Genomic DNA, 24,374 nt, shown 5'->3' with positions numbered 1-24,374 from the left:
TAATAATTATAATAAGAACATTTTGGTTTGTTTTAGCATTGTTTAGTGATATTTTTATTTACATTCTTTGCTATATGCATTTTAACTTTATTTTTTGGTTTTCTTGGGTATCTCTGCTTTAGTGTATATAAATGTTCATTATTTGTTTGTGGTTCTTTAGCTGTTTTCGCTCTTAAATATTTTTTTTGGTATATGTTTTGCATAATTGTATTGGTTTATGTTTATCAGTTAAGTTTGCAGTTCATATGATATTGGGAACCATGGCATCAATGTGTCTTGAACCTGTATATACTGCGATACATTGTATTCACTTCCGTGTCGTATGTTGCCATGGTGATCTCCAGGCAGAGCAGAGGTCTGGGCTCGCCGCCTCCCGTCTCCACGCACTTTGATCTGGTTTCCGGGTGGGTGTTGGCATCAGGTGGTGATTGCGTGGGCCGCCCTCCGATTGTCAGACTTGTATATAAGGACGTTAGATGCGCATGTAGGTCACTCTTTGATAACGCTGAATTCGACGGGAAACGCGTCAGAGGATCTTTCCTCTTTTTGTTTGCTATTAGGCCAATGAAATAGTTACATTTTACTCAGTTGCCTCCAGCCCTATCCATTTTTGCACTGCTTCGTTTTCACTCGATATTGCTTATCTTCATGGGTCTCATCAGTGCGAGCTTGGTTGCTGACTATGCAACGTGAAGCTAGTAGTGGTTATACCACAGATTAAAAAAGGTATATTATGTAGCCAAAATATCTGTCTGCAGGGATGCAGGAACTTCTACTAGACTATGTGACCTCTTTGGTTTTGTGTTTTTGTTTGTGTTCTCTCTCCACAGGCCAAATGCCATGACCGATTATGTTGATATTTTGTGAGTACCTTTCTGCTATCCTAACTTAGATCTGCCAGAAGTTTCAACCAAATCCGTGCAGTCCCTACCTTGTAATTCATTTTTTTTTAAATTTTAACATGATAAAATAAAAATGTATCGGCCAGATTATTGACACAAAACATTAAGGGGCCTATTCTGGTAGCCGTTATAACCCACGTATCGAGTTTTATTAGCTGTTACAGCAATTCAGAAAGCCTCGATAAGTGGGCTGAATCGCCATTTTTGCTCTCGTCAAAAACGCATCGCCAGGTGAGCCGTGATAAGCCCCTTATCGCCAGTTTTGAAATGTATGCAATTCTAGTAGCCTCGATTAGCTTATAGAGACTAATCGAGGCTAATCGAGACTCTAGAATGGCGATTTCCTCCCAAATTCCTCATCTTGAATTGTTTGGTTGGATAGGTGGTTATTTAATTGTATTCTTATGTTTTGGAGTAACATAATTTTAATTATTTTGCTTTTTTGGTGATAGATTAATTTTATTGATGTGTACTTTAGGCTTTTTAGTTCTTTTATTGTTGGGGTGTTTAGGTGCTTGTGTATTTCTTTTATTCTTGTGTATTTTTGGCCTTAATGATTTTTATTAGGTTGACCATTGACTGCTATAGTGGCTTATCATACCCATTTTATATGGCCATGATGTACAACTGGGCCAATCAATGGGTAGATGGTGGGTATAGTGGGGCCAGGGTGGATTGTTATGCCTCCCGGGTGGGTAGCGGGGGACAGGGGTTAACCACTTAATTACTATAGCGGTTATTAACCGCTACGGTGATTAAGGGGTTAGGGGCCATTATATTGTATTTTTTTTTGTACTCTTGCTGCCAACGGAGGACATGAACCTTTAGTATGGTGATGAGGACACCCTTCATGATGGCAGGGGTAAGTAAAAGTATTTACTTTATTTATTATAAAAAAAAATTGTCCATTGTTTTGACTCTACAAAATGTTTGCTTTTTGGTTCTAATTTTGCTAAAACTTGCTTTGTTCGGTTTTGGTTTTTCATTTTTACCACATTATAGAAAAAGCTCAAAATATCCCGGAGGATGCTAAAATAGCATAATAAAATGTTTAAAAATGCTTATGATATTTATAAACTCATAAAAAAATGGCAAGACACATTTAGAAATGGGCACTCGGTTTGGTGTTCTGTTTTGGTTCTAAATAATATTGAGGGTTTAGGTCTAAAAATCTTACAGGTTTTTATCTTGGAATGTAAGTTTCTGATCTACCTTACACAACTGGTTTTTCCCATCTCTACAAAAAAAAAAACAGCCCACTAATTATTGAATAAAAAAGTTTTTTCTTTTATGAATTTAGTGCAATTTGTTTGCACTGGTATTGCTGCTGGGAGATTTTGTGCATAGAGGTTATGCACTGCTTGGCCTAATTATTGCTTCTTTAGCCCCTTCTGTAGATGAAATGATAGTCCGGTCGGAGATATTGCTAAAAGTAGAAAAGTCCACACACCTCAGTAGATTACACTTTTTTTAAATGGTATGCTTATTGTAGCAACAATAATATTACATGATATTGCACAAAGTGATAAGGTGTGATTAGCAATGTTTATGTGGCTTATTATCAGCTGTTGTTAATATATCCTAAAATATTTCTGCTATGTTTCTAAGCCATATTTTTGGTACATAGCACACTAGTAAACCCATGATTTACCATTTTTCACTAAATGTGGGAGTGCATGTTTAGGAAATTTACCAGTAATGGTATATAGCAAATATTGTTCACCTTGATATTATCAATTTTTCGGTGACCGAACCTTTACATCTAGCATTGAAAACACCTGGTCGCCCGGTGGCCTCAACTTTAACTTCTGATGCCTATGCTGTGGTACAGTGCTGCCTGACCTGTCAGTCACTGCTGCAACCAGCATGTGCATGCCCCATCATGATTGGGTATTGCTAAACAAGGGATGAGGGACAAAATGGTGGCAGAGCGAACAAGATCCTCTCAATACTGCCAGCGCAGAGAGATGACACACCAAGAACTGGGTGATGACACACCAATGGGAGATGACATACACAGAGCTGCCAACAGGAGGGGGGGAGTGGCAGAGTCAGGATTGTAGAATCTATGCTTATACAATAGTATGTATTTTTTTTATAGTTGATAATTCAGTGTACAAATAGAAACTGGTAAGTTGGTAGATCCCTGTAATGTGCCCATGGAAAATGTTGTTCAAAAACAGGCAGAAATATAAAATGGGAAAAAATAATTTTTATTGTTATTGACAGACAGTAAATCACACTGGGGACAGTTAATGTCCAGCAAATAAAGTGATTGCCGTCTGAAAAGAGTTTTCCTTTGGCCATTCGACTACCCAAAATCCTGTCCACACCAACCACTATAACCACCAACTCCGATAGGTAAAGCGTGTCAAATAATGTGAAACTTTTTTGACAAAGTTTTGAAATACGTTTGCACATTATTACATAAGATGCCTTACTTTTTAGCACCACTTATTAAATATGGCCCTCAGTGTTATTCAGTGGTAATTTGAATTTCATGCTATTTATCAGACACTGTTGGCCATACTGAATATAAAGCGGTGGTAAACCATAAGGCTAAGATTATAGTAAGCGATGGAGCGCATGGCATCCCACATGCCTGCCGCCCGAGTGATGGGTGCACATAGCTGGAGGCGATGCGGAGGCGTGGCGGACACATCATCAGGCTGGTTCGCCTCATTAGTTGAACCGCTCACGTGACACGGCCACCCTGCGAAAAAACAAAATCTTTTGTCTTTTGAAAAATCTGCCGCGCGGTCACTCTGCATCGCTCGCACTATGGCCGGCCTCATTGAGGTCCACTGATTTGTTCCCGCGGCGCACGCCGCTGCGCTTACTATAATCACGGCCTGAGGCACCTTCCAACTCATTCAAGTGAATGCACTACAGTATATAAGCCAGTCAAGGGAATAGGCAGGAAGTCTGAGGAGGGCGGTATAATAATTCAGATTCCGTGTAGTTTTCTTCCTGAATAAAGGTGTTCGTTCAGATGAAAGCAGAAATATCATTTTCCGATGTTTGTTATTTTCTAATATTTGCAATTCATTGTCCAAATCAGACTTTATTTGGCCAAACCACTTCCCGAAAATTAATTCCAAACCTCTCCAGCCCCCATTTCCAGCACTCCTGATTCAGTAAGCAGATGTAGATTTTTTTTTTTTACTGTCTCCAACTTGTTTTTGATTTAATTTTTTAATCTGGATAAACAAATGAGAATATGGCCTCCAGCGAGGATGGCCCATATGCGACTTCAGAACACGGTTACCAAAATCACTTATTCGAATGGTCTCAATTGCCATGAGAAACATTCAATACTTTGTTCTACTTTAGCAGGATACAAAGAAAAATATTTAGGAACAGAGTGTAGCAATTACTTTTGTCTCTTCTCTCTGCAGTAAAAGATTTATCCTCCACATTTATTGTAAACTGAATAATAAAGTGAGCAAAGCTGTACTTCACAGTGACTGTAAATGCAGTACTAATCTGATTGTTGAAATAATTCTTCTCAAGTGGAATGTAATGTGCTGACGGAGATATAAAAAACAAGTATGCACAAAACTGAAATTGGGGAACATCACAGCTTGTGGCTGTGATACATGCTCACTAAATAGACTGCTCAGCATCGCAGCCCGGCAACAAATAAATACACAGAAGTGTGCAGTTTCAACACGTACAGTATTCAAAACAGTCTATTTTCCCGACTTACGCATACTGCAGATGACAGAAGTACTCAACCTTTGCTGCACAGATAGACACTTTACCAGTGAGTTCTATTTCAGATTATCACACTCAAACATCCCTTGGCTTTAAGCTCAAACATGAAACTTTTGCTTATGTTGTTATACGCTTCCTAAGCCAACCTTTTCGGCCGCTGCAAGTGGAATCACAGCATTGCACAGCAGTTAAACTCTGTTGATTATAACAACCTCCCTGAGTGGCTTGAAGAGCCGCATATATCACTGCCATATACCAATAAATAATGTGTGAGACAACCTTAGCAGAGTGTTTTCACTGTTTTCCCCATACAGTAATTATGCAAACCATGCTGTGACACACTCATAGACGTAGAGTAATAGCTAGCTGGGTAAATGATATATCCTCGCTTTAGTTAAATATGGTGTTGGAATCAACAGCGCTCTATTGCGAAATTAGATTTTTTTTACAAGTAGGTAGCTCGCACGGCTATAAGAGGCATGAAATCTGAGATATATTAGTGTTTTATGAAACCCCATAGTCTTATTTCTGTCCTCTTGAAAAGCGAATTATATTTATAGTGTTTATAATGTAATGTGCCAAAGTCTTACTGATGCCTCCTATATCTTGGTGTTTATATATTTCCCCCAAGTCTGTATGATTTCCCATGACCTATATATATTTTTCTGCTTTGTTTTGCCCTTTCTATAGTCCGAGATCCAAGCTGAACCAAAGGAGAGACCATATTTAGTGTTCCTCATGCTATTTTGAAAATATGAAACTATAGTGTCTTAGAGTTATACATCCCATGGTAAATATTATAATGTTTTCACTAGAGGATTACATATCATCAATGATGCATAGTATATTGATGGATGATTTTAGGTTATACCATCACAATGCTATATAAAGATCTTCTTCATGCACATAAGTCTACGCGAAGCACAAAGGTCTGTGTACTATTATTTCAGCTATTCATCTTGTTGGTCCATCAATTGACAGCAATTCTACAGAACTACAAAATATTTATTATATCTAACTCCCTTTAAAGGAGCGATCCATGCAATATGCGACTGTACGTGTGTGTTCTTAAAAAAAATCAGTTCTGTGGTATTAGATAATACTTACTATTAATTTTTTTCATTCAACTCTTAATGCCGTTTTTAATGAGTTTTAATATACTGACCATCCTTTAATTTTTATAGCCGGCTTTAGCACACGTCCCCAGCAGTGCAAGATCTTTGCAACACTTTCCTGTTTGTGATCATTTGTTGCCAATATTCCAAGTAGTTTGAGTTGCAAACCGAAACAATGGAAAATGTTTTCTTAGTAATACAAGAATACATTGTAGCTGCTGAGTTACACTCACTGAAGGATTGGAAAGGAAACGGAAAGGCAGGCACTTAGCGAACCCTGGGAAGCAGGAACTTTGCTGATCAATCACGGGAGAATCAGTAGTTTAAGTAAATAGTTTTCAATAAAGTTAATCAAAGGATGCATATATTAAAACTAAAACATATACAGTATATATTTTTAAGTGCCATTTGGACGGCCTCTTTAAATGTATTAGTCTTAGTACTGAGAGATTCATTTGGAAGATTTAATGGCGGTGCTGCATTTTGGAAAAGGCAATCAAACTCATCCAAGTTCAACATTTTCAGTACAGATACAGTAATGTCATGCTTCACGCTATGTAAGTGACTGACTTCTTTATTTCTTCTTAAGGCATACATATGTATAACATTATGAACGCATGACTTTTGCAGCAGTGCTTGTGCAGTTATATACCGTTCCTATCAATTATTGCCGGAGATAACTGTATACTGATGCAGCGGCCGTTATTCGAACACTTCACGCGTCATGTACATCGGAATCCCGATTTGAAACCGCGGGATGAATTCCAGCCTTCCCGCACTAAGATGCGAGCGCGGCGAGTGCAGAAAAAGGAATTTTAATTTTCTGGCTTTTAAAAACATGAAATTGACACAGTAGCACAGTAGCACAGTGACACAGTAGCACAGTAACACAGTACTGTACACATTACAATTCATCCATTTTATTGCAAACAAAGAAACAGAATCCATGAAATTCAAACAAAACATCCAAGATAAGCGCGGGTGCCTGGGGCGATTAGCCGTGTTCATGCTGCGTGGGGAACAGCAGAGAGCTCAAAATCGGCGCCGTGATGTGTTCGCATAACGCCCGCTGCATCAGTTAATGCCTGTATGCTGTTGGTATAAGTATCCATGGACTAACATGAATTTACAATCCTTGCAATATGTCATAGCCATTATGGTTGTTTCCTGCATACTGTGTTTGCAATGTATATTTATGACTTATTTTATTGATTAGTTTGTGTGTGTGCTTATCAGCCTGTGATTGATGTAAATGATGGAAAAAGAATCTTTTATATGTGTATTAGGAGTTGAGATGTCCACAATAGGTTGAACATTTGAAAGCGAAGATGTGGTGATCTGTATGGGGACGTTCAGATGTACATTACACGCCTGTATATAGATTCCTATTGCCTGTCTCGCGTGCAGACTGTTGATATGAATCCTGGAATAAATGGTATATGATTGTGTTAACTTGACCAGTAATTTCTTGAAAGGTTGTGAATCCAATAATTCTATATATGAATTGGGTATTTTCTCCTATCTTGGATTCCTAACACGATAGGGATGGTTTAATATGACAGCTAACAAGTGGCTTTTATAGATTTCCCTTTTTTTAAAATGTCATTAAAAAATATGTAATAAAAGTGTTAAAAATGCACTTGTACACTAGTGGAGATATACACACAAAAAAAAGATAAATCCATATTTGTTTTGGCATGTGCTTTATGATACTTGAAAGCTAAAGTGCATTGATATGAACAAATAGCACTGGTATATTTAACAGAATAAGGCTTAGATACATCAACCTCCTGTAAGCCAAAAATGCTGTATAATCAGCAAAAAAACACACTTATTTTTATGGTGCAATACATCAATGTGGCAAAGCTACAAATAACACATTTTTAACCCGACAGATAAAAATAAACATTGGAACCGGCATCAAAGTGACTAATTATCGCAGTTTTAGTCATGTTAATGGCCTATATCAAGTCGCGATATTTATCGGAACCGTAACGCAATAATTAACAAAAAAAATGTAATCACCTACTCCAAGCTGGCTTGATTGGCCAAATCCGTGATGTAATTTTAAAGAGAGGGAATCACATGGTACATCAGGTAATCTGATGTACAAGTTGTTCCAGTGACATGTTTTCTGCAACGTACAAGGCCCCATATAAAAGGCCTGGGCTTTCGTAGTAGACTGGGAGTCTTCAACAGGACCACATCTGATGGGGAAGAATACAGATGAAGAAATAGGATGGCTAAAAAGAAAAGAAGAAACATTACCATTAACGTTTCTTCAAACAATAGAGGATCAAGGGCTTCGGGTCAAATTGAGAATCCTACGTCGCTGGCCACGGATGGCCTTGGATAACAAATAGGCCATGGGGCCTTGGATTATTTTTTATGCTTGTGTTTTGTTTTTTGTTTAAGCCATCAGGTTTTGTTTTTGTGTTTTTGTTTAGGCCATCAGACTTGGATTATGTTTTATTGCTTTTTTAAAATCTGGTGGCCATTGGATCTTGGATTGCTTTATGGTATTGGTTCCAGGGGACTTCAGCCCTGAAGATGAAGATGGACTTCATCCAGGGTGCAGTAAATAACCCCATTGAAATTATCTATGTAGCCATGAAATTATCTATGTAGCTATGTAAATAATTTATTTATTATTTCTAATGTCTTTTTTATTTTTTTTGTTTTGTAAATGTCCAAAGTACCTCCCTTGTTTACCTTAACGGTTAGTAAAACATTGCACGGCAATGTGTTACTAGCCACTAAGATAGCCAAGGGTGGTAAGATAGCTAAGTAATGTAGTTTGATTGAGGCCTTCCAGGCCTGTGATATACCTTCATAGCCATCGGCATCAAAGGGGTTAATGGTATTTCTGCAATAGGGAACTGTAATAATTTATATTCGAGAAGCTTAATGTAGGAATATTAGTAATGCGATTGCGATGCGGTCATAAAATTGTGGTAAGACGACCTGGTATCTTTTTTTACCCACTGCGATATTAACTCCATTTTAACTGCATTTAATGAATCTAGGCTGAAATCTTCATTAATGGGTAAGATTTGAAACACATTTTTTTTGCATCAGCAAGGACACTTTGATACTAGTAGCTTGTTTGATATGTTTAGTGCTACTTGAACTCTGTGCTCTACATTTTGCCCCAGCCTGGAGACTTAGAGGCATATTTACTACTCCATAGGGGACATTCTGGCACTGGAAGACACCTAATTTTGCATTCAAGTGAATGGGCTTTAAGATGTCTTCCAGCACCAGAATGTGTCTTATGGAGCAGCAACGTTTAGTACACAGGGCCCTTTGTTCCTTACATTTTCACTTTGTGTTTAGGATAGTTATTTTTGATCAGCATAAAAAGGGTCACGAGACGGTCATGGCTTGGAAGGATTAAAGCTGTGGGATATCCCATTCAGAAGCATGGACCCCCCGCTGCTCCATCGTGACGAACACTGTCCCAGGCGCTGCTTGTTCCTCTCCATCGCCGGGGACAGAAAGTCTTCCTACAACTGGAGATACTTTAACCAGAATAATTTCTTTGCTCTGATCTCATAAAATGTTTCTGGGTGAGTTTCTCCCTCCTCCTTGGACTCCTATAGTTCTTGCTCAGTCCTTTCTCCTGTTGTAGATAAAACTATAGCTGTTGTATCATGATGGCTGCTTTCATGATGACAATTCTGATAGTACTTGGAAGAAACTTTTAGAAAACTTTTTAGAAACTTTCTAGTGATGTGCCACAATCTCTGATATTCTCTCTAGATAAATATTTGGTGTGTTCCATTAAAAAGTAGTTTATTTAATTTGTAGAACTTCATACAGTACTAAAATTGGTGCAGATTTGTGATCTTTCATAAAAAAAACAGTTCTATGGCATTTTTCCAATTACTTTCTTGCCAATAAAATGCTATCAAGGCGACATTTGCACAATATTTTATTCCATCACTCCCAAAATTCCATATTTCTTTGTGTCAAAGGGCTGGTTTGAGCTTTATTCTTGTATTGTTTGACTGCCACTGAGAACTCCGTTATTAAATGCACATTTCCCTTACTAGTAATGAAATATATGACATCATAAATAATATGGTCGCCTCTAACAAATGAGGCAAAAATATCCAATACTAATTTCTGGAAACGGAAAATAAAGAATCATTATCCACTTGCAACTTTCTTTCTTCAGAAAAGAAAAGAACTTAGGGGGGCCATGTATCAAGCTCCTGAGAAGTAATTGTAATAGCCCAGCAGGGAAAATGAAAATCTAAATGGCTTTATACAGTGACTTCTTGTGATTTAGAATGAAACTGTACCTCTAAATCCTGAATCTTACAACATAAAAAAAGTGCATCTCTTTATATAGTAGCCCCCAAAGTGTAATTGCCAAGCGTCACCTCTAACCTATAATGGTTCTCAAAGATACCCTCCAACAGCTGTCCTGGGGCCAAGGACAAGAGATTTCACCTTGAATTTCAAAATGCCCTGCGAGCCCCCTACCTCTCTTTCTATTACATTCCCCCCTCTCACTCACCCCTTCTCACACTCCCCCTTTCCCCACTCTCTCCCTCCCCCGTGTATTTCTCACCCCCACTCACTGTCCCCCTCTCCCCTTCATTCTAACACCACTCTCTCACTCACTCCTCTCCCTCTCTCCCCCTATCTCTCACTCTTCCCCTCCTCTTCCCTTACCCTCTCGCCCCTCTCTCCTTCCTCTCTCCCCTCACCACCCTTCTCATTGTTCCCTCACTCTCCTCTGTTTCTCACTCCCCCTCTAACCTCCCCTCTTTTCTCCTCTCTCTCCTATCCCCCTTCTTTCCACTCTGCTTTCTCTCTCCATCCTCTCTCCCCCTCACCTCCTTTCTTCCACTTTCTCACACTCACTCTCTCCATCCCCTTCCTTCCCCCACCCTCTCACTATTCCCCCCTCCATCTCCCCTCTCACCCCACTCACCCCTTTTTCTCCCCTCCCCACCCCTATCTATCCAATCTTACCCTTCTCTCTCACTCCTCCTCGTACCTTCTTTCTCCTCTCTTTTTCCTATCTCTCCTCCCCTCTCTCTCTTTTCCCCCTCTAGCCCCTCTCCCTTCCTATTCCATCTCCTCCTTTTCTTATTCTTCCCCCTTCTCGCACTCCCCTTTCTTTCCCCCCTTTCGCACTCCCCTCTCTTTTCTCCCTCTGTCTTCCCCATCTCTTACATCCCCTCTCTCCCCTCTTCTCTTACACTCTCTCTCACTCTCCCTCCTGCAGTTTCACTCAATCCCCATCTCTCTCCCACATTCAATCCCCCACTCCTCTCTCCCTCTCCCCCACTAATCTCTCACTCTCCCACCTCCTTATCCCACTGTCCCCCACCTCATATCTCACTCTCCATCACCTTCTCTCTCACTCTCTCTATTTCTCTTTCACACGCTCCCCCTCCTCTCTAACTCAATTCCCCTCCTTATGCAATCCCCTCCCTGCTTCGTCACTCAACCCCCTCCTCTCTCACACAATCCCCCATCTCTCACTCAATCCCACCCCTTATCTTTCACTCACTCTACCAACTCCTCTTTCATTCAGCCTACCCCCTCCTCTCACACTCAATCATCCCTCCTCCCTTACTCACTCCCTTCGCTCTCACCCCTCCTCCTCTCACTCAACCCCCACTCACTCAATCCCCCCTCATCTCTCTCACTCCCTCCCCCTCATACACCCTCCTCATTCACTCACACCTATTCTCTCTCCCCTCCTCTCTCACCCACCCTCCTCTCTCACTCAATCCCCTCTCACTTTTCACTCAACCCCCCCTCAATCCCCAATCTCACTCAATTCCCCATCTCACTCAATCCTCCCTCTCTCACTCAATCTCTGTACCCTCCTCTCTCACTTCACCCCCCTCCTCTCTCACTTGATCCCCTCCTCTCTCACATAATCCCCCTCGTCTCCCACTCAATCTACCCTCCTCTCTTACGTTAAACCCCACCTCCTCTCACTCAATACCCCACCTCCTTTCTCACTCAGTCCCCAGTATAGACAGACCGTGAACATCTGATGAGATTATAGAAAGAAAGAAAAAATTAGAAAAAAATGCATTGAAATAATAATTTAAAAAAAGGAGAATTAAAATGGCCAAAGTGGAAAATGTATAGCTCTATACATATCCAAAAAACTGCTCATGGAGTCTGATCATGTATGAACATCTACATTAATGTACCTAGTGTTGGGGTTTGAGCAAATTGTCTGAATATTTAGTACAAGTTGCAAAATAATATATTTAATGTTTTGTATCAAGAATCCGGTTGATGATTTTTATTTTTTTTAATCACTTAAAAAAAACAAAAATTAATTTCCATGTGGGGGCTGCACTGATTCAGTTGAAACTTCTGGCATAGCTAAGTTAGGATAGCAGAAAGATACCCCAAAATATAATCAGAATCGGTTAAGGTGTTTAGCCTGGGGCGAGAGAACACACGAACAAAAATACAAACAAATAACCAAAGAGGTCACAAAGTCTAGTAGGAGACTTTACTTTGCTCACTACACTCACTCACTCATTCAACAATGGTGGGGGAGCCAGCGTGCCTCCTTTAAATTTGACCATGGATCCCATACCCTTTGAAATGTGTGGCATTTTTCCATAACCATTATGTGTCCCAAATTTTGTTTTCAACCAAGTCATGGGGGGTGTTTTTTTTCTCCTTCCATGAGCTTGCTATTACACATTTTGTAGCTTTATATATCTAAGTGAAAGTGCTACTTTTCACTTTGGTAGGAATCACTTTACTCAACCTAGGGAGATTTGGACAGCACTGGTTTAGCAGTCTCCGAAACACAGACAAATACGAGCCCTGGAAGAGAGGAGTCAGACAACAGGGCTGCTGCTTCCACACTTCAAAGTTTTATTCAGCTGTGCCCCGATATTTATACAGAAAACTAAGGGCATGTTAATACATAACATATCATGTTTAACAATGAGAAATAACAAGTTTCTGCAGAGGTTATGTATCTGTGTCTTTGGACAAAGCATTAGTAAATCATTACATCTTGCTTATGTTTGGCCAGCAGTTTCTACTTCTACATTACAAAGAGAAATACAGGGAATGTTTCTCAAGAACATGCAGCTGTATTGTCTGGGACACTTTACTGCTCTTGTGCTATTGTATAAAAACAAACTGAGAACAACAGAAGTAAATAAAGATTACAATTAGCATAGTGAGTTACAGTAATTCTCTCAGTACTGGAACAGCCCGTATAAGAAAGATAAAGCTAGCAGATTATATTCACCCTTTCAATCCCTGAGACTTGTAGAGCTGACATATAATTTTAACCCCTTCAATTTCCTCCTTTTGTTCTAAAAGAACAACCCTTTGACCAAACCCATTTATTCTTCTGCTCACCACTCAGGAGAGGAAAAACTCCCGGGGGAGAAACCTCCAAGAGACCATGGGCGTGCAGAAACCTATCTCTTACTAGGTATCTCGTGTGACGATTAGAGATGAATATATGGGTGGTCTGAGAGAACCGAAAAGGTTGGCATCTCTCCCTACTATGGTGGGGGACATATACATTTATATATGTGTATGTCTCTGTGTGTTGCATATAACAGGCAGTAAGTCCCGCAATCAGTCCCCAGATTATAGCTATTATAATAGATAACCACATGGTAAATATTAGGAGCTTGCCGATGGGTCCAGGATGGGTGGACCACGGGAACCAATTGGTGCGGTCTTCACACAGCCATGTTGGGCTGTCTTCTATCAAGATTGCAGTACGGGTGACGGCGATGATGGTGGTTGGTTTGCTGAAGGGAGGATCCAGCGTCTTGTTTTGGAACAGTTGCTTGACCAGGACCGTGTCACCTGGTTTGAAAGGGTGTGTTGGCGTACCTGTGGGACAAGGAAGAGACATAGATACATCACCATAGATGCCATTCAACTTGTCAACAAGGTGTATTACATATTCCTGTATTATACAATTCAGGTCGCCCTTTGTTTTTGGTACACCATGAGTCTTTGTCCATGCATTAAGAGTCATAATATCAGGGGATTTAGTAATCAATTGGTCGCCCATAGTCATAAATGGCATTGTAACAACAGTGTCAACCTGGGCTGAAGGTGCCACATTATTGGCTATGGTTTGTAAGAGACCTCTAGGACTACTCATGGTCCACGACTTATCACTGCTCTTTTGAGGGCTGACTAACACAGTGAGACCAGTTTCAGAAGCAGCCAGTTGCTGAGCAGCTTGTATTTTAGCTCGGGTACCCTCACTAACAGAAATGGAGAATATTTGTTGCGTACCCGAACCTGAAGGGGATGGAGGGTCTCACTGCGACTCACAGTCGGACTGGGGTCAACAAGGGGTGTTATTGCTAATAAAACATCCTCATCCGAAAAGGGTTCCTGAGATAAACTAGTGTACAGGGAAGATATATAAGGCGGTGGAGGTGCGGAGGACACAATTTTATCGGGTGACATTTCACACCCGTAGGGGGCAATTTTAACCCATGCATTGGCAGATTCCCGCATACTGCACCGACACACTTTATTCGAGCAAATACCCAGTATGTACCTGGCAGATACCTGGAATGCGCCGCTCCTCACCTCTGACAAGCCCCGTTGCGTTTGCCATCCCAGCCTGGGTTCATGCCTGGCTGACGGGCGGCTGATCTGTTAAATGATAATGATTAGGATTTAATAGGCTGCAATGCTTCGTGTGTCTACCAGATGGCATAAATTCATGAATTGTAATGCAGTATATATATATATACTGTGCAGTATTGCAGCCAGCGGGAATAAAATGCTTCAATCCCTGCCTGGAAAATACCTCAATGCACTCGGGCAGAAAACAGTCACAAACCTCAATACACCCGGGTATACCCGAATTCGTGAGACTAGCCGAGCTCGAATAAAGTGTGTCGCCAGTGTATATTTCATATTCCACTTTGGGTTGGGACCGAACCACAACCAGTCAGGATCCCCTAGACAAGTGCCTCTGAGCATCAACATATGAAAATCATCAAAGGCATCGTCTCTTGGAAACGGACTAGTGGAACCCATTGCTTCAGTCCACCCAGACATATTGTCCACAAACGGATCAACATAATAATCTCTGACAATCTGTACAACAAATTCTTTGGGGCTTTGACCTGGTTTCCATCTAAAAAAGGTGACCTGTCCTACATTTTTATTTTTCTTAGTTTTATACTTAATAAACTCTGGTTTACCTCCCAGATGTTTACTAGTGTTAGTACCCATAATTAGTTTTATAAAAATGAAATGATTGCAATACAAAGCAAACTTATACAGAAGATCTAAAAGAAAAAAAAAACTTATCACTGTAACTTAACATTTGTGCTCTTCAATACTGTACAATACTTATACTCTATAATATAACACTTATACTCTACAATATAATACTTATACTCTATAATACAACTCTTATACTCTATAATACAACACTTATACTCTATAATACAACACTTATACTCTATAATGTCTGCTGTGTCCGGGAGAGCGTAAACCAGTCTGATAAACAACAACAATTAGGGACTTTATACCCGTAATTGGTATCAGGGACTTTATACCCAATAATGCCAGGGACTTTATACCCTTTAAAACCTATCAGGGACTTTATACCCTGATATCCTACCAATAAGGATCCCCAGAGGGAAGGCAAGAAACAATAAATTAGAGTATACTCACCGACCCAGTGGAGATCCCACCGCTTGCCACCAACTGAAAGGGTTACTTTTCACTTTGGTAGGAATCACTTTACTCAACCTAGGGAGATTTGGACAGCACTGGTTTAGCAGTCTCCGAAACACAGACAAATACGAGCCCTGGAAGAGAGGAGTCAGACAACAGGGCTGCTGCTTCCACACTTCAAAGTTTTATTCAGCTGTGCCCCGATATTTATACAGAAAACTAAGGGCATGTTAATACATAACATATCATGTTTATCAATGAGAAATAACAAGTTTCTGCAGAGGTTATGTATCTGTGTCTTTGGACACAGCATTAGTAAATCATTACATCTTGCTTATGTTTGGCCAGCAGTTTCTACTTCTACATTACAAAGAGAAATACAGGGAATGTTTCTCAAGAACATGCAGCTGTATTGTCTGGGACACTTTACTGCTCTTGTGCTATTGTATAAAAACAAACTGAGAACAACAGAAGTAAATAAAGATTACAATTAGCATAGTGAGTTAATTCACTCAGTACTGGAACAGCCCGTATAAGAAAGATAAAGCTAGCAGATTATATTCACCCTTTCAATCCCTGAGACTTGTAGAGCTGACATATAATTTTAACCCCTTCAATAAGTTATCAGCTTATCTGTGCATCTATCTAAGTTATAAATGCGTTTAAACAGTAGATAGGACCAAGGGTCCAGAGGGATGTAGCATTCAGTGACATGACTAATCAAGCTTTTTACTTTTTCCCATAGGGTGCTAACCTTGGGACACGTCCATCAGATGTGAAGGAAAGTGCCCCTGCCCCCATACTCTCTCCAACAGTGAAGAATTATCCTGGGAGATTGCATGTGGAGTGTAGTGCCATTTATGCAGGACTTTGATGTTTGTCTCTTGTATAGCCGAACATATGGAAGACTTGGAAGTCTCCTCAAAAATGTCCCCCCAATAACCCAAATTCAGTTCCAGACTAAAATCTCTCTGGCTCAGCTTCCGGCTGTACCCGTGTTGTTTTCAAAATTATAATAAAGTGTTTAGAAACAGTTAACAATCTGCTTGTGTTTTGACTGTTTCCTAGTGATTTAGGGAAATATCTAAGCTGCAAGCATTGATAAAGTCGAGAATATGTGTGGTGTTCAGAACCATAGAAAACAGACATGTAATAAAGACATACAGTATGTAGATTTACCACCAGGAATACCTGTAATGCATATATATAGTATAACACATGCAATGGAGGGGAGGAAACGCTTGCCTGGAAACCCTCAGATATCAGTGCTGTAGTGTTTAACACATCCAGTGTCCAGATATAACCGTGCACATTGACATGGGAGACAGGTTATTTACACCTTTTTACCGGGATTATTCATTGAGCAAAACAAGGTAATGAAATAAATTGTAATTTATTCGGCATAAAATTCGCTTACACACAATGATACACAAAATACAGACAAAAAGACACACTTACCTTGGGACTGGGGTCGAAAAGTAGACTTTCCTAGGTGCAGAGAACTCTATGGGAGAGTTTTACCCTGACCGGAATCTCCTGGAACCCAAATCGGCATAAAGTTCCATACGCCAACACTACGTTCTCTTCTGAGAACTTGGTCCCTTGTGACCGCGAGTTAGTCCAAATCTCCTGGAATTCAAATCGGCATAAAATCCCAGCCGCGTTCGCTACGATCATTTCTGAGAATTTAGGTGCAAAAGCAGGCTTTTCAGGCTCAAAATCTAAGCCGGTTGCTCTGGTATTCGCACAAAAGCACTTTTACTACCGGAGACTACCAATCTGATTGGCTAATCGATTCTTATACTATTCTCAGCTTCATTCACAAAACTGAGCAGCCAATCAACACATGGGAACTTTCCCAAGCAATCAATCAGAGCCAAGCCGGCTAGAAAAGCCAGGTCAGTGGGAAATCCTAAATAGCCAAGAGACATGCGCAAGCCTGCTATCACAATGCCACCCGCAGGGCAGGCTCCACCAGGTCTGGCAGAACAAGTGGCATCCCGGAGAACTGCCATTGATCTCCGGATCTGGTACTCCACCTTTCCCCGCTGACCAAATACTATTCACACCTCTGGACATCCTCTGGCTGCTTTGAACTCCGATGTCCAGCAGACTTAATGGCGCCTATGGGTTAGCTCCGGCAGTCTGTTTGGACATCAGTTCCGAATGTAAAAAGCACATTACATTATTCAAGTATATTTTACTACACTTCTGAGTCTTGGGGAACAGGGGACAGAAAGGAAAAATGATGTCGTTTTATTTCTATCTGCTTTATTCCCCACACACTTTCTCTTGGACAGTCTGGACTCTGAGTCCCCCCCTCAACCTTATATACGGTTGGGGCACCCACAAACCCTATACTGGTTGTGGGTCACCTTGGCACTAGCTAGGGTACCCCCTTAACCTAGGGATTCCCTCAGCCACAGGAATACATGTTTTATCCCTGTGCCTCATTCTCCTTTCAGGGCTGTGCTGAAGCAGGGTACCCTAGTGGTGAGTCACACTTGCGTTTTCAAGGGGAGGTATTGCCGGGACAATGTGCCTACATGTATCCGAGAATCAGGCATGATTCCCAGGTACATTTATAGGGGAACCGACAACTCCGGACCCCAACCTCCTAGGCACATTCTGTCAACAGTTCCTCCGCAAACCCCCCCTTGAAACTCATACCCTAGCAATCCCTGCTTGATTGCTTGCCCGGGAAAGGAAAAACACAAAAAATACTGTTAATACAAACAATACAGTGGAATGGTACAATGTTACTGGGCCCAAGAACCAACTCTCTTGGACCCTTAGGCCTGGGTCCCGCTGCTTCCGACGGCCCGTGCGGCCACATGGCAGCGGACCACCAGCCCCTTTCCTCCAGTGTGGAGGTCCCCGCTGGCTCCTTACTACTTGGCTGACTGCGTGCTGTGACGCGTCAGCCGGCCGATGCTGCAAGCTCCTAGTGATTTTCAGCTCTGATGCGTAACGTGGTGCGGCAGTCAGCCATTGAGGGAAGGAGGGAAGGGAAGGAGGCTACAGATGGGAGGCAGCTTGGGAGGGGAGCAGGGAAGGAGCTGCGGGGGAAAAGTGTGTGAGTGTATATGTATGTGCGTATGTATGTGTGTGTGTATGTGTTGTGTGTATGTGTTGTGTGAATGTGTTGTGTGTGGGGGTGGTGGTGGGGGGGTGGACGGCACCACGGCACCACAATCTTCACAAAGTTTTACCACGCCCCCCCTCCCACTCCCGCCCCCCCTCCCACTTCTGCCCCCCCCCCCGCTCAAGTATACTATAACAAAAATATTGAGTACCTTACGAAAGACGTCGTTGATGAAATCCTGGAAGACAGCGGGAGCATTACATAAGCCGAAGGGCATTACAAGATACTCGTAGTGTCCGCTACGCGTGTTGAAGGCCGTCTTCCATTCATCCCCCTTCCTGATGCGCACCAGGTTATAGGCACCACGTAGATCCAACTTGGAAAAAATCTTGGCCCCCTGTAATTTATCGAACAGTTCGGTAATAAGGGGGAGGGGGTAACGATTTTTAACAGTTATGCGGTTCAAACCCCTGTAATCGATGCAAGGCCTCAACAACCCGTCCTTTTTCTTGTCGTAGAAAAACCCAGCCCCTGCTGGGGAATTGGAGTGACGAATAAAGCCTTTCTTGAGATTCTCCTGGATATATTCATCCATAGCGTGAGATTCTGGTAATGACAAGGGGTAGTCTTGGACTTGGGTAGGGAGTAACCTGGAACCAGATCGATCGGACAATCGTAAGTCCTGTGTGTCGGCAAAAGGTCTGACTGTACCTTATTGAAAACGTCCCGGAATTGGTGGTAAACAGAAGGTAGAATAACCTCAGGAAGAGAGGTATTGGCCAGCAGTCGAGGCGGAAGTATGACTGGTGGAGATGGCTCTTCTGACCTTGACCTCCAAGTAATAGGGTCTTGGGATGTCCAGTTGATGAGAGGATTGTGCTTCTGCAACCAAGGTAAGCCGAGAATGACTGGAGTTCCAGCAGCGTGGATTACATCAAAGGCCAAGGTCTCCTTGTGGGAGTGAGAGGAAAGGGTGATGGGGCAAGTCTCCAAGGAAATGTATGCCGGGGTGAGCGGACGGTCGTCGATCCCGACCAAGGCAACGGGATACTTCTTCCTAACGAGTGGAATCTGATTCTGTTTAGAGAAGGTTTGGTCCATGAATTTTCCTCCCGCACTGGAGTCGATAAATGCCACAGTGGAGGTGCGGAAGGTAGGACCCGAGAGAGAAACAGGAATGGTCAATTTTTTGGGAAGTTCCTTCCTGGAAAGGGGACAAGGAGATTTAGCACCCAGGGAGTGCCCCTTCATACTCACTGGGTTTGGTCGTTTAGGTGCATCGGTGTCCGGGAATGCTGGACTCCAAGTTGCATCGGCTCAGGAGCCTCCAGAGCGGGTAGCGGGGAGACGGCAGGTCCTGTGGTTGGAGAGAATTTGGGAGAAGGAGCACGGAAGGGCATAAATCGTGGAAGCTGGCGCTGGACGTGGCGTACCTGAAGGCGCTGATCCATTCGATTGGCTTGGGAGATGAGTTCCTCCAGAAGCCCTGGCCTGGGTTGTGAGGTGAGCTCGTCCTTCACGGAATCCGTTAAGCCTCGCCAGAAGACTGAGACCAAAGCCTCCTGGCCCCATCGTATCTCAGCTGCTATGGTCCTGAACTCCAAGGTGTACTGGGCCGCGGAACGACGTCCCTGAGAAAGCTCAAGCAAAGAGTTAGAGGCAGTTTCTTGGCGTGCGGGGGTATCGAAGACCTGTCGAAAGTCTCGTCTAAAGGCCGATGGGTGATATCGGGATGTAGTTCCCAAATTGGGGAGGCCCATGCCAGCGCTTTCCCTGTAAGCAGGCTGTAGACATACGCCACTTTCTTGCGACCAGTGGAATACTGCTGCAGAGCCATCTCAAACTGGATCTCACATTGTTTGAGGAAACCGCGGCAGGCGTGCGGATCCCCCACATACGGTTTAGGTGCCGGGATCTTCGGGCCCGAGGTCGCGGCGGATACTGGTTCTGGCGACAGTGGCGGTGCAGCAACAGGTGGTGCTTGAAGTGAAATGTCCTGTACCTGTTGAGTGAGAAGAGCCATTTGGTCCATTAGGGCCTGGACTTGTTGATACATGGTCGTCATCATGGAGGACATGTCAGTCTGGTTTACGTCTTGTGGGCTCGACATAATGTTACGCCGGTGCTGCCCGCAGACCAGACCCGTCCCCTGAGCTGAAGGGGGAAGTGGTAATACACGTACCCACATCAAAGGGAGCGTGTCCGGAGTGTGGTATAAAGTGTTGCCAGGCCAGGTGTAGTAATGTAGACAATACTTGCCGGTACCGGTTGTAGAGATACAGTGAAGAATGCCTTGCCGAGGTCAAGGAGTGGAGAGCGGAGATAGGTTGTAGTCCAAGCCGGGTTCGAGGGGTATCAGAGTTAGCGTTGTCCAAGGAGTGCCGAGATCGAGAGCCAGAGGGGGTAGTCGTACGAGCCGTGTCAGAACCTGTGAAAACACTAAGAGAATCCTGAAGTACTTCCATGCAGAGACTATGTCGAGCAAAGACTGAGAGCAGAGAGGAGCTAGATAAAGCAGGAAGGTCCAATTAGGAACGGAAGCGGGACAGGAAGAGCTACAGGGAGACACTGCAGATTGGTGCAGGCATAACAGGCAAGGTGAGACTTGTTGATAACGTGCGGCGTGCGGGGGCGGAGCCTGAGGTCCAGGGGCGGGAAGAAGAGTTTGCAGAATGAGCGCGCTCCGTAACGTGTACGCGTGTGGACCGAGCCAGTGGATGGTGCAGGTGTGCGCACGAGAGGGCGTGGGCGTGCCCGGCGCTAAGCAGAGGAATCGCCGAGGGGAATGAGTGCTCTGTGTGGGGAGCGCGGAGAACGCCGATTCCTGACAGTATGGGAGTTTCCTCTGGATTGCACCTTCTCTCCATCTCCCTGTCGTTTGATGGTCCCCATCTGCTTATGCGGGCAAGACCATTCTGTGATAAACAAGGCCGTAGCCGCCGGTATATTTATAGATAAAACCTTCGCTCAACGGATCAATATTCCTCTCCATAGAAAAGATGTATCTCTTGGTATCTTCTCTATTGATGGGAGACCGTTGGGATCGGGGATCGTTTCACAGGAGATGGTTCGAATCAAAGCTACGGTCTGTGTTTTGCACCATGAAGTCGTTGGATGTTATCAATTCCCCAGCCATCGATGTGGTTCTAGGGCTTCCCTGGCTACGTACCCATAATCCCCAGAATGACTGGATTTCGGGACAGATAAGAATTTGGGGGTCTGCCTGCCATGGCAAATGTCTTTCACCATGTCGTCCGGTGTGTACTCTTCTACTGCCTTCACTGAAGGACATACCCGTTCTCGCAGCCTGTTACTCTGACCTGAGGCGGGTCTTCGACAAGGGACAGGCTGAAGAATTACCTGTGAATCGACCATTTGATTGTGTGATCGACCTTCTTCCTGGGATGACTCCTCCACGTGGACGTACGTATCCTCTTTCTGAACCTGAAACCAAGGCGATGAGGACATACATTGACGAGAATCTGCTGTGGGGTGTCTGCTGGAATAGCGATTCCTCCACCCAAACTGTTAATTCCTCCTTGACTCCGGCAGAAGGTCCTACCTGGCTACCCCTGCATCCCAGGCCTCTGACCCCAGGCCAAGGTCGGTGTACTACTCCCTACCTCTGCCCCGTGGGTCCGTATCGTGTCCTGCAGTCAGCAATGTTACAGATTGTAAGACATTGTCTGTGAATAGAGATACTTTGTAGTCTTGTTTTCCTATCATTACACCTGTGATTTTCTTATTTAGTTTGATTGATATTATTTAGCATATCTTAGCAAAAAATGCTCTGCAGCATAAGGAAGCTTGCAGACAATCTTTCATTATTGAAAATGTGGACATTTGCTGGCAGGAAAAGGTTTGTGTGCATATGAAAAATAAGCCAAAATTGATTAAGAACACAAAATACAATGTGATGTATCAATAAATAAACAGTCAGTATATCATAAAAATGGGACAGTATAACCAGTAAGTATAACCAACTTGTCCAGTATAACCTCTAATTAGTGAACCAATTATAAATCAACACACTAGTTCTGGGGTTAGTTTTCACACCATAAGTCACATTCTTATCCAGTATAAAGGTGGTGACAATACGAGATGCACATGACAGTTCAAGAGCAGGAAACTGCATTTTAATGGTAGAAAATAGTTTATTCCTTACAAGGATATATAATTACTTAGTTAAAGGAAAATCATGTTATCTCACAGAACTGCCTAAAGATAATTGAAAAGCAAGAATCTTGTTACGGTCATCACGCCATCAGTTATGATCACAAAACCAAGGCATATTACAAATGAAGGTGTTAAATCCCTGCACCATGCTTATGAACCTTAATAACAAGGGAAGTGTAATGATTGTTTAAGTTAAAGTCTTTGATATATTTATATTTTCTTTCTGTTTCCATCTTGTCCGTAAGTAATTATATTTGATAAGTATTGGTGGCTTATGTCTGCAGGAGGAATTATTTATTTATTTATAAAATATTTTACCAGGAAGTAATACATTGAGATTTACCTCTCGTTTTCAAGTATGTCCTGGGCACAGAGTTAAGACAAATAATACATGGTTACAAATACAGTTACATAAATGAACAGGGTATACATTATATACAAGACATTGCATGCACAGTTAAAGAAAATATATATTATGGGCGTATGAAACAGTTACAGACCAGATTAAAATGTGAGACAGCCTTAGATTTGAAAGAACTTAAACATGGGGTGGATGTGAGAGTCTCTGGTAGGTTGTTCCAGTTTTGGGGTGTAAGTAAGAGAAGGAGGAACGGCCGGATACTTTGTTGAGCTTTGGGACCATGAACAGTCTTTTGGAGTCTGATCTCAGGTGATAGGTGCTGCATGTGGTAGGGGTGAGGAGCTTGTTCAGATAGGTGGGTAGCTTGCCCATAAAGAATTTAAAGGCAAGACAGGAAAGGTGAACTTTGCGCCTAGACTCTAGTGATGACCAATCTAGTTCTTTGAGCATTTCGCAGTGATGTGTGTTGTAGTTGCATTGGAGAACAAAACGACAAATTGAATTGTAGAGGGTGTCAAGTTTGCTAAGGTGGGTTTGAGGTGCCGAAGCCATATACTATGTCTCCATAGTCAATAATTGGCATTAGCATCTGCTGTGTGATACGCTTTCTGACCAGGAGACTTAGGGAGGATTTGTTCCTTTAAAGTACCCCTAGTTTGGCATAGGTCTTGGTTGTCAGGGTATCAATGTGCATTCAGAATGTTAAGTGGGAGTCAAACCATAAGCCCAGGTATTTAAAACTAGTGACAGGGGTTAGGGTGGTGTTAGCATTGGTTCTAATCAGGAGCTCAGTCGCTGGAAGATTTAAAAATTTAGTCTTGGTCCCAAATACCATTGTTACAGTCTTGTCAGTGTTTAAAAACAGTTTGTTTTGGGAAATCCAGTTTTCGAGTCTCAAAAAGTCAGACTGAAGTATGTGTTGAAGGTCAGAGAAGCTATGGCTGTGTGCATATAGGATTGTGTCATCTGCATACATGTGTATGAGGCTACCTTACAAGCTGTGGGAAGATCATTAATGAACACTGAGAAGAGTAGGGGGCCCAGAACAGAGCCTTGCGGGACACCACAGGTGATATCCAGGGGGTTGGAGTTCGAGCCTGAGATGGACACATGTTGGGCTCTTCCTGATAGGTAGGACTGAAACCAGTTTAAAGCATGCTTCCCTATTCCAGAGCTCTGGAGTTTGTTAAGCAGGATAGCCTGATCAACTGTATCAAAAGCCTTTGCAAAATCTAGGAATACCGCACCAGTGAGTTGTCCCCGTTCCATTCCACACTGGATTTCATTGCAAACTTTTAGCAGGGTAGTTACGGTGGAGTGTTTGGGATGAAAACCAG

This window comes from Ascaphus truei, chromosome 5 (assembly GCF_040206685.1).
Source record: "Ascaphus truei isolate aAscTru1 chromosome 5, aAscTru1.hap1, whole genome shotgun sequence".
Lineage (NCBI taxonomy): Eukaryota > Metazoa > Chordata > Amphibia > Anura > Ascaphidae > Ascaphus > Ascaphus truei.
Note: the sequence above shows the minus strand (reverse complement) of the source record.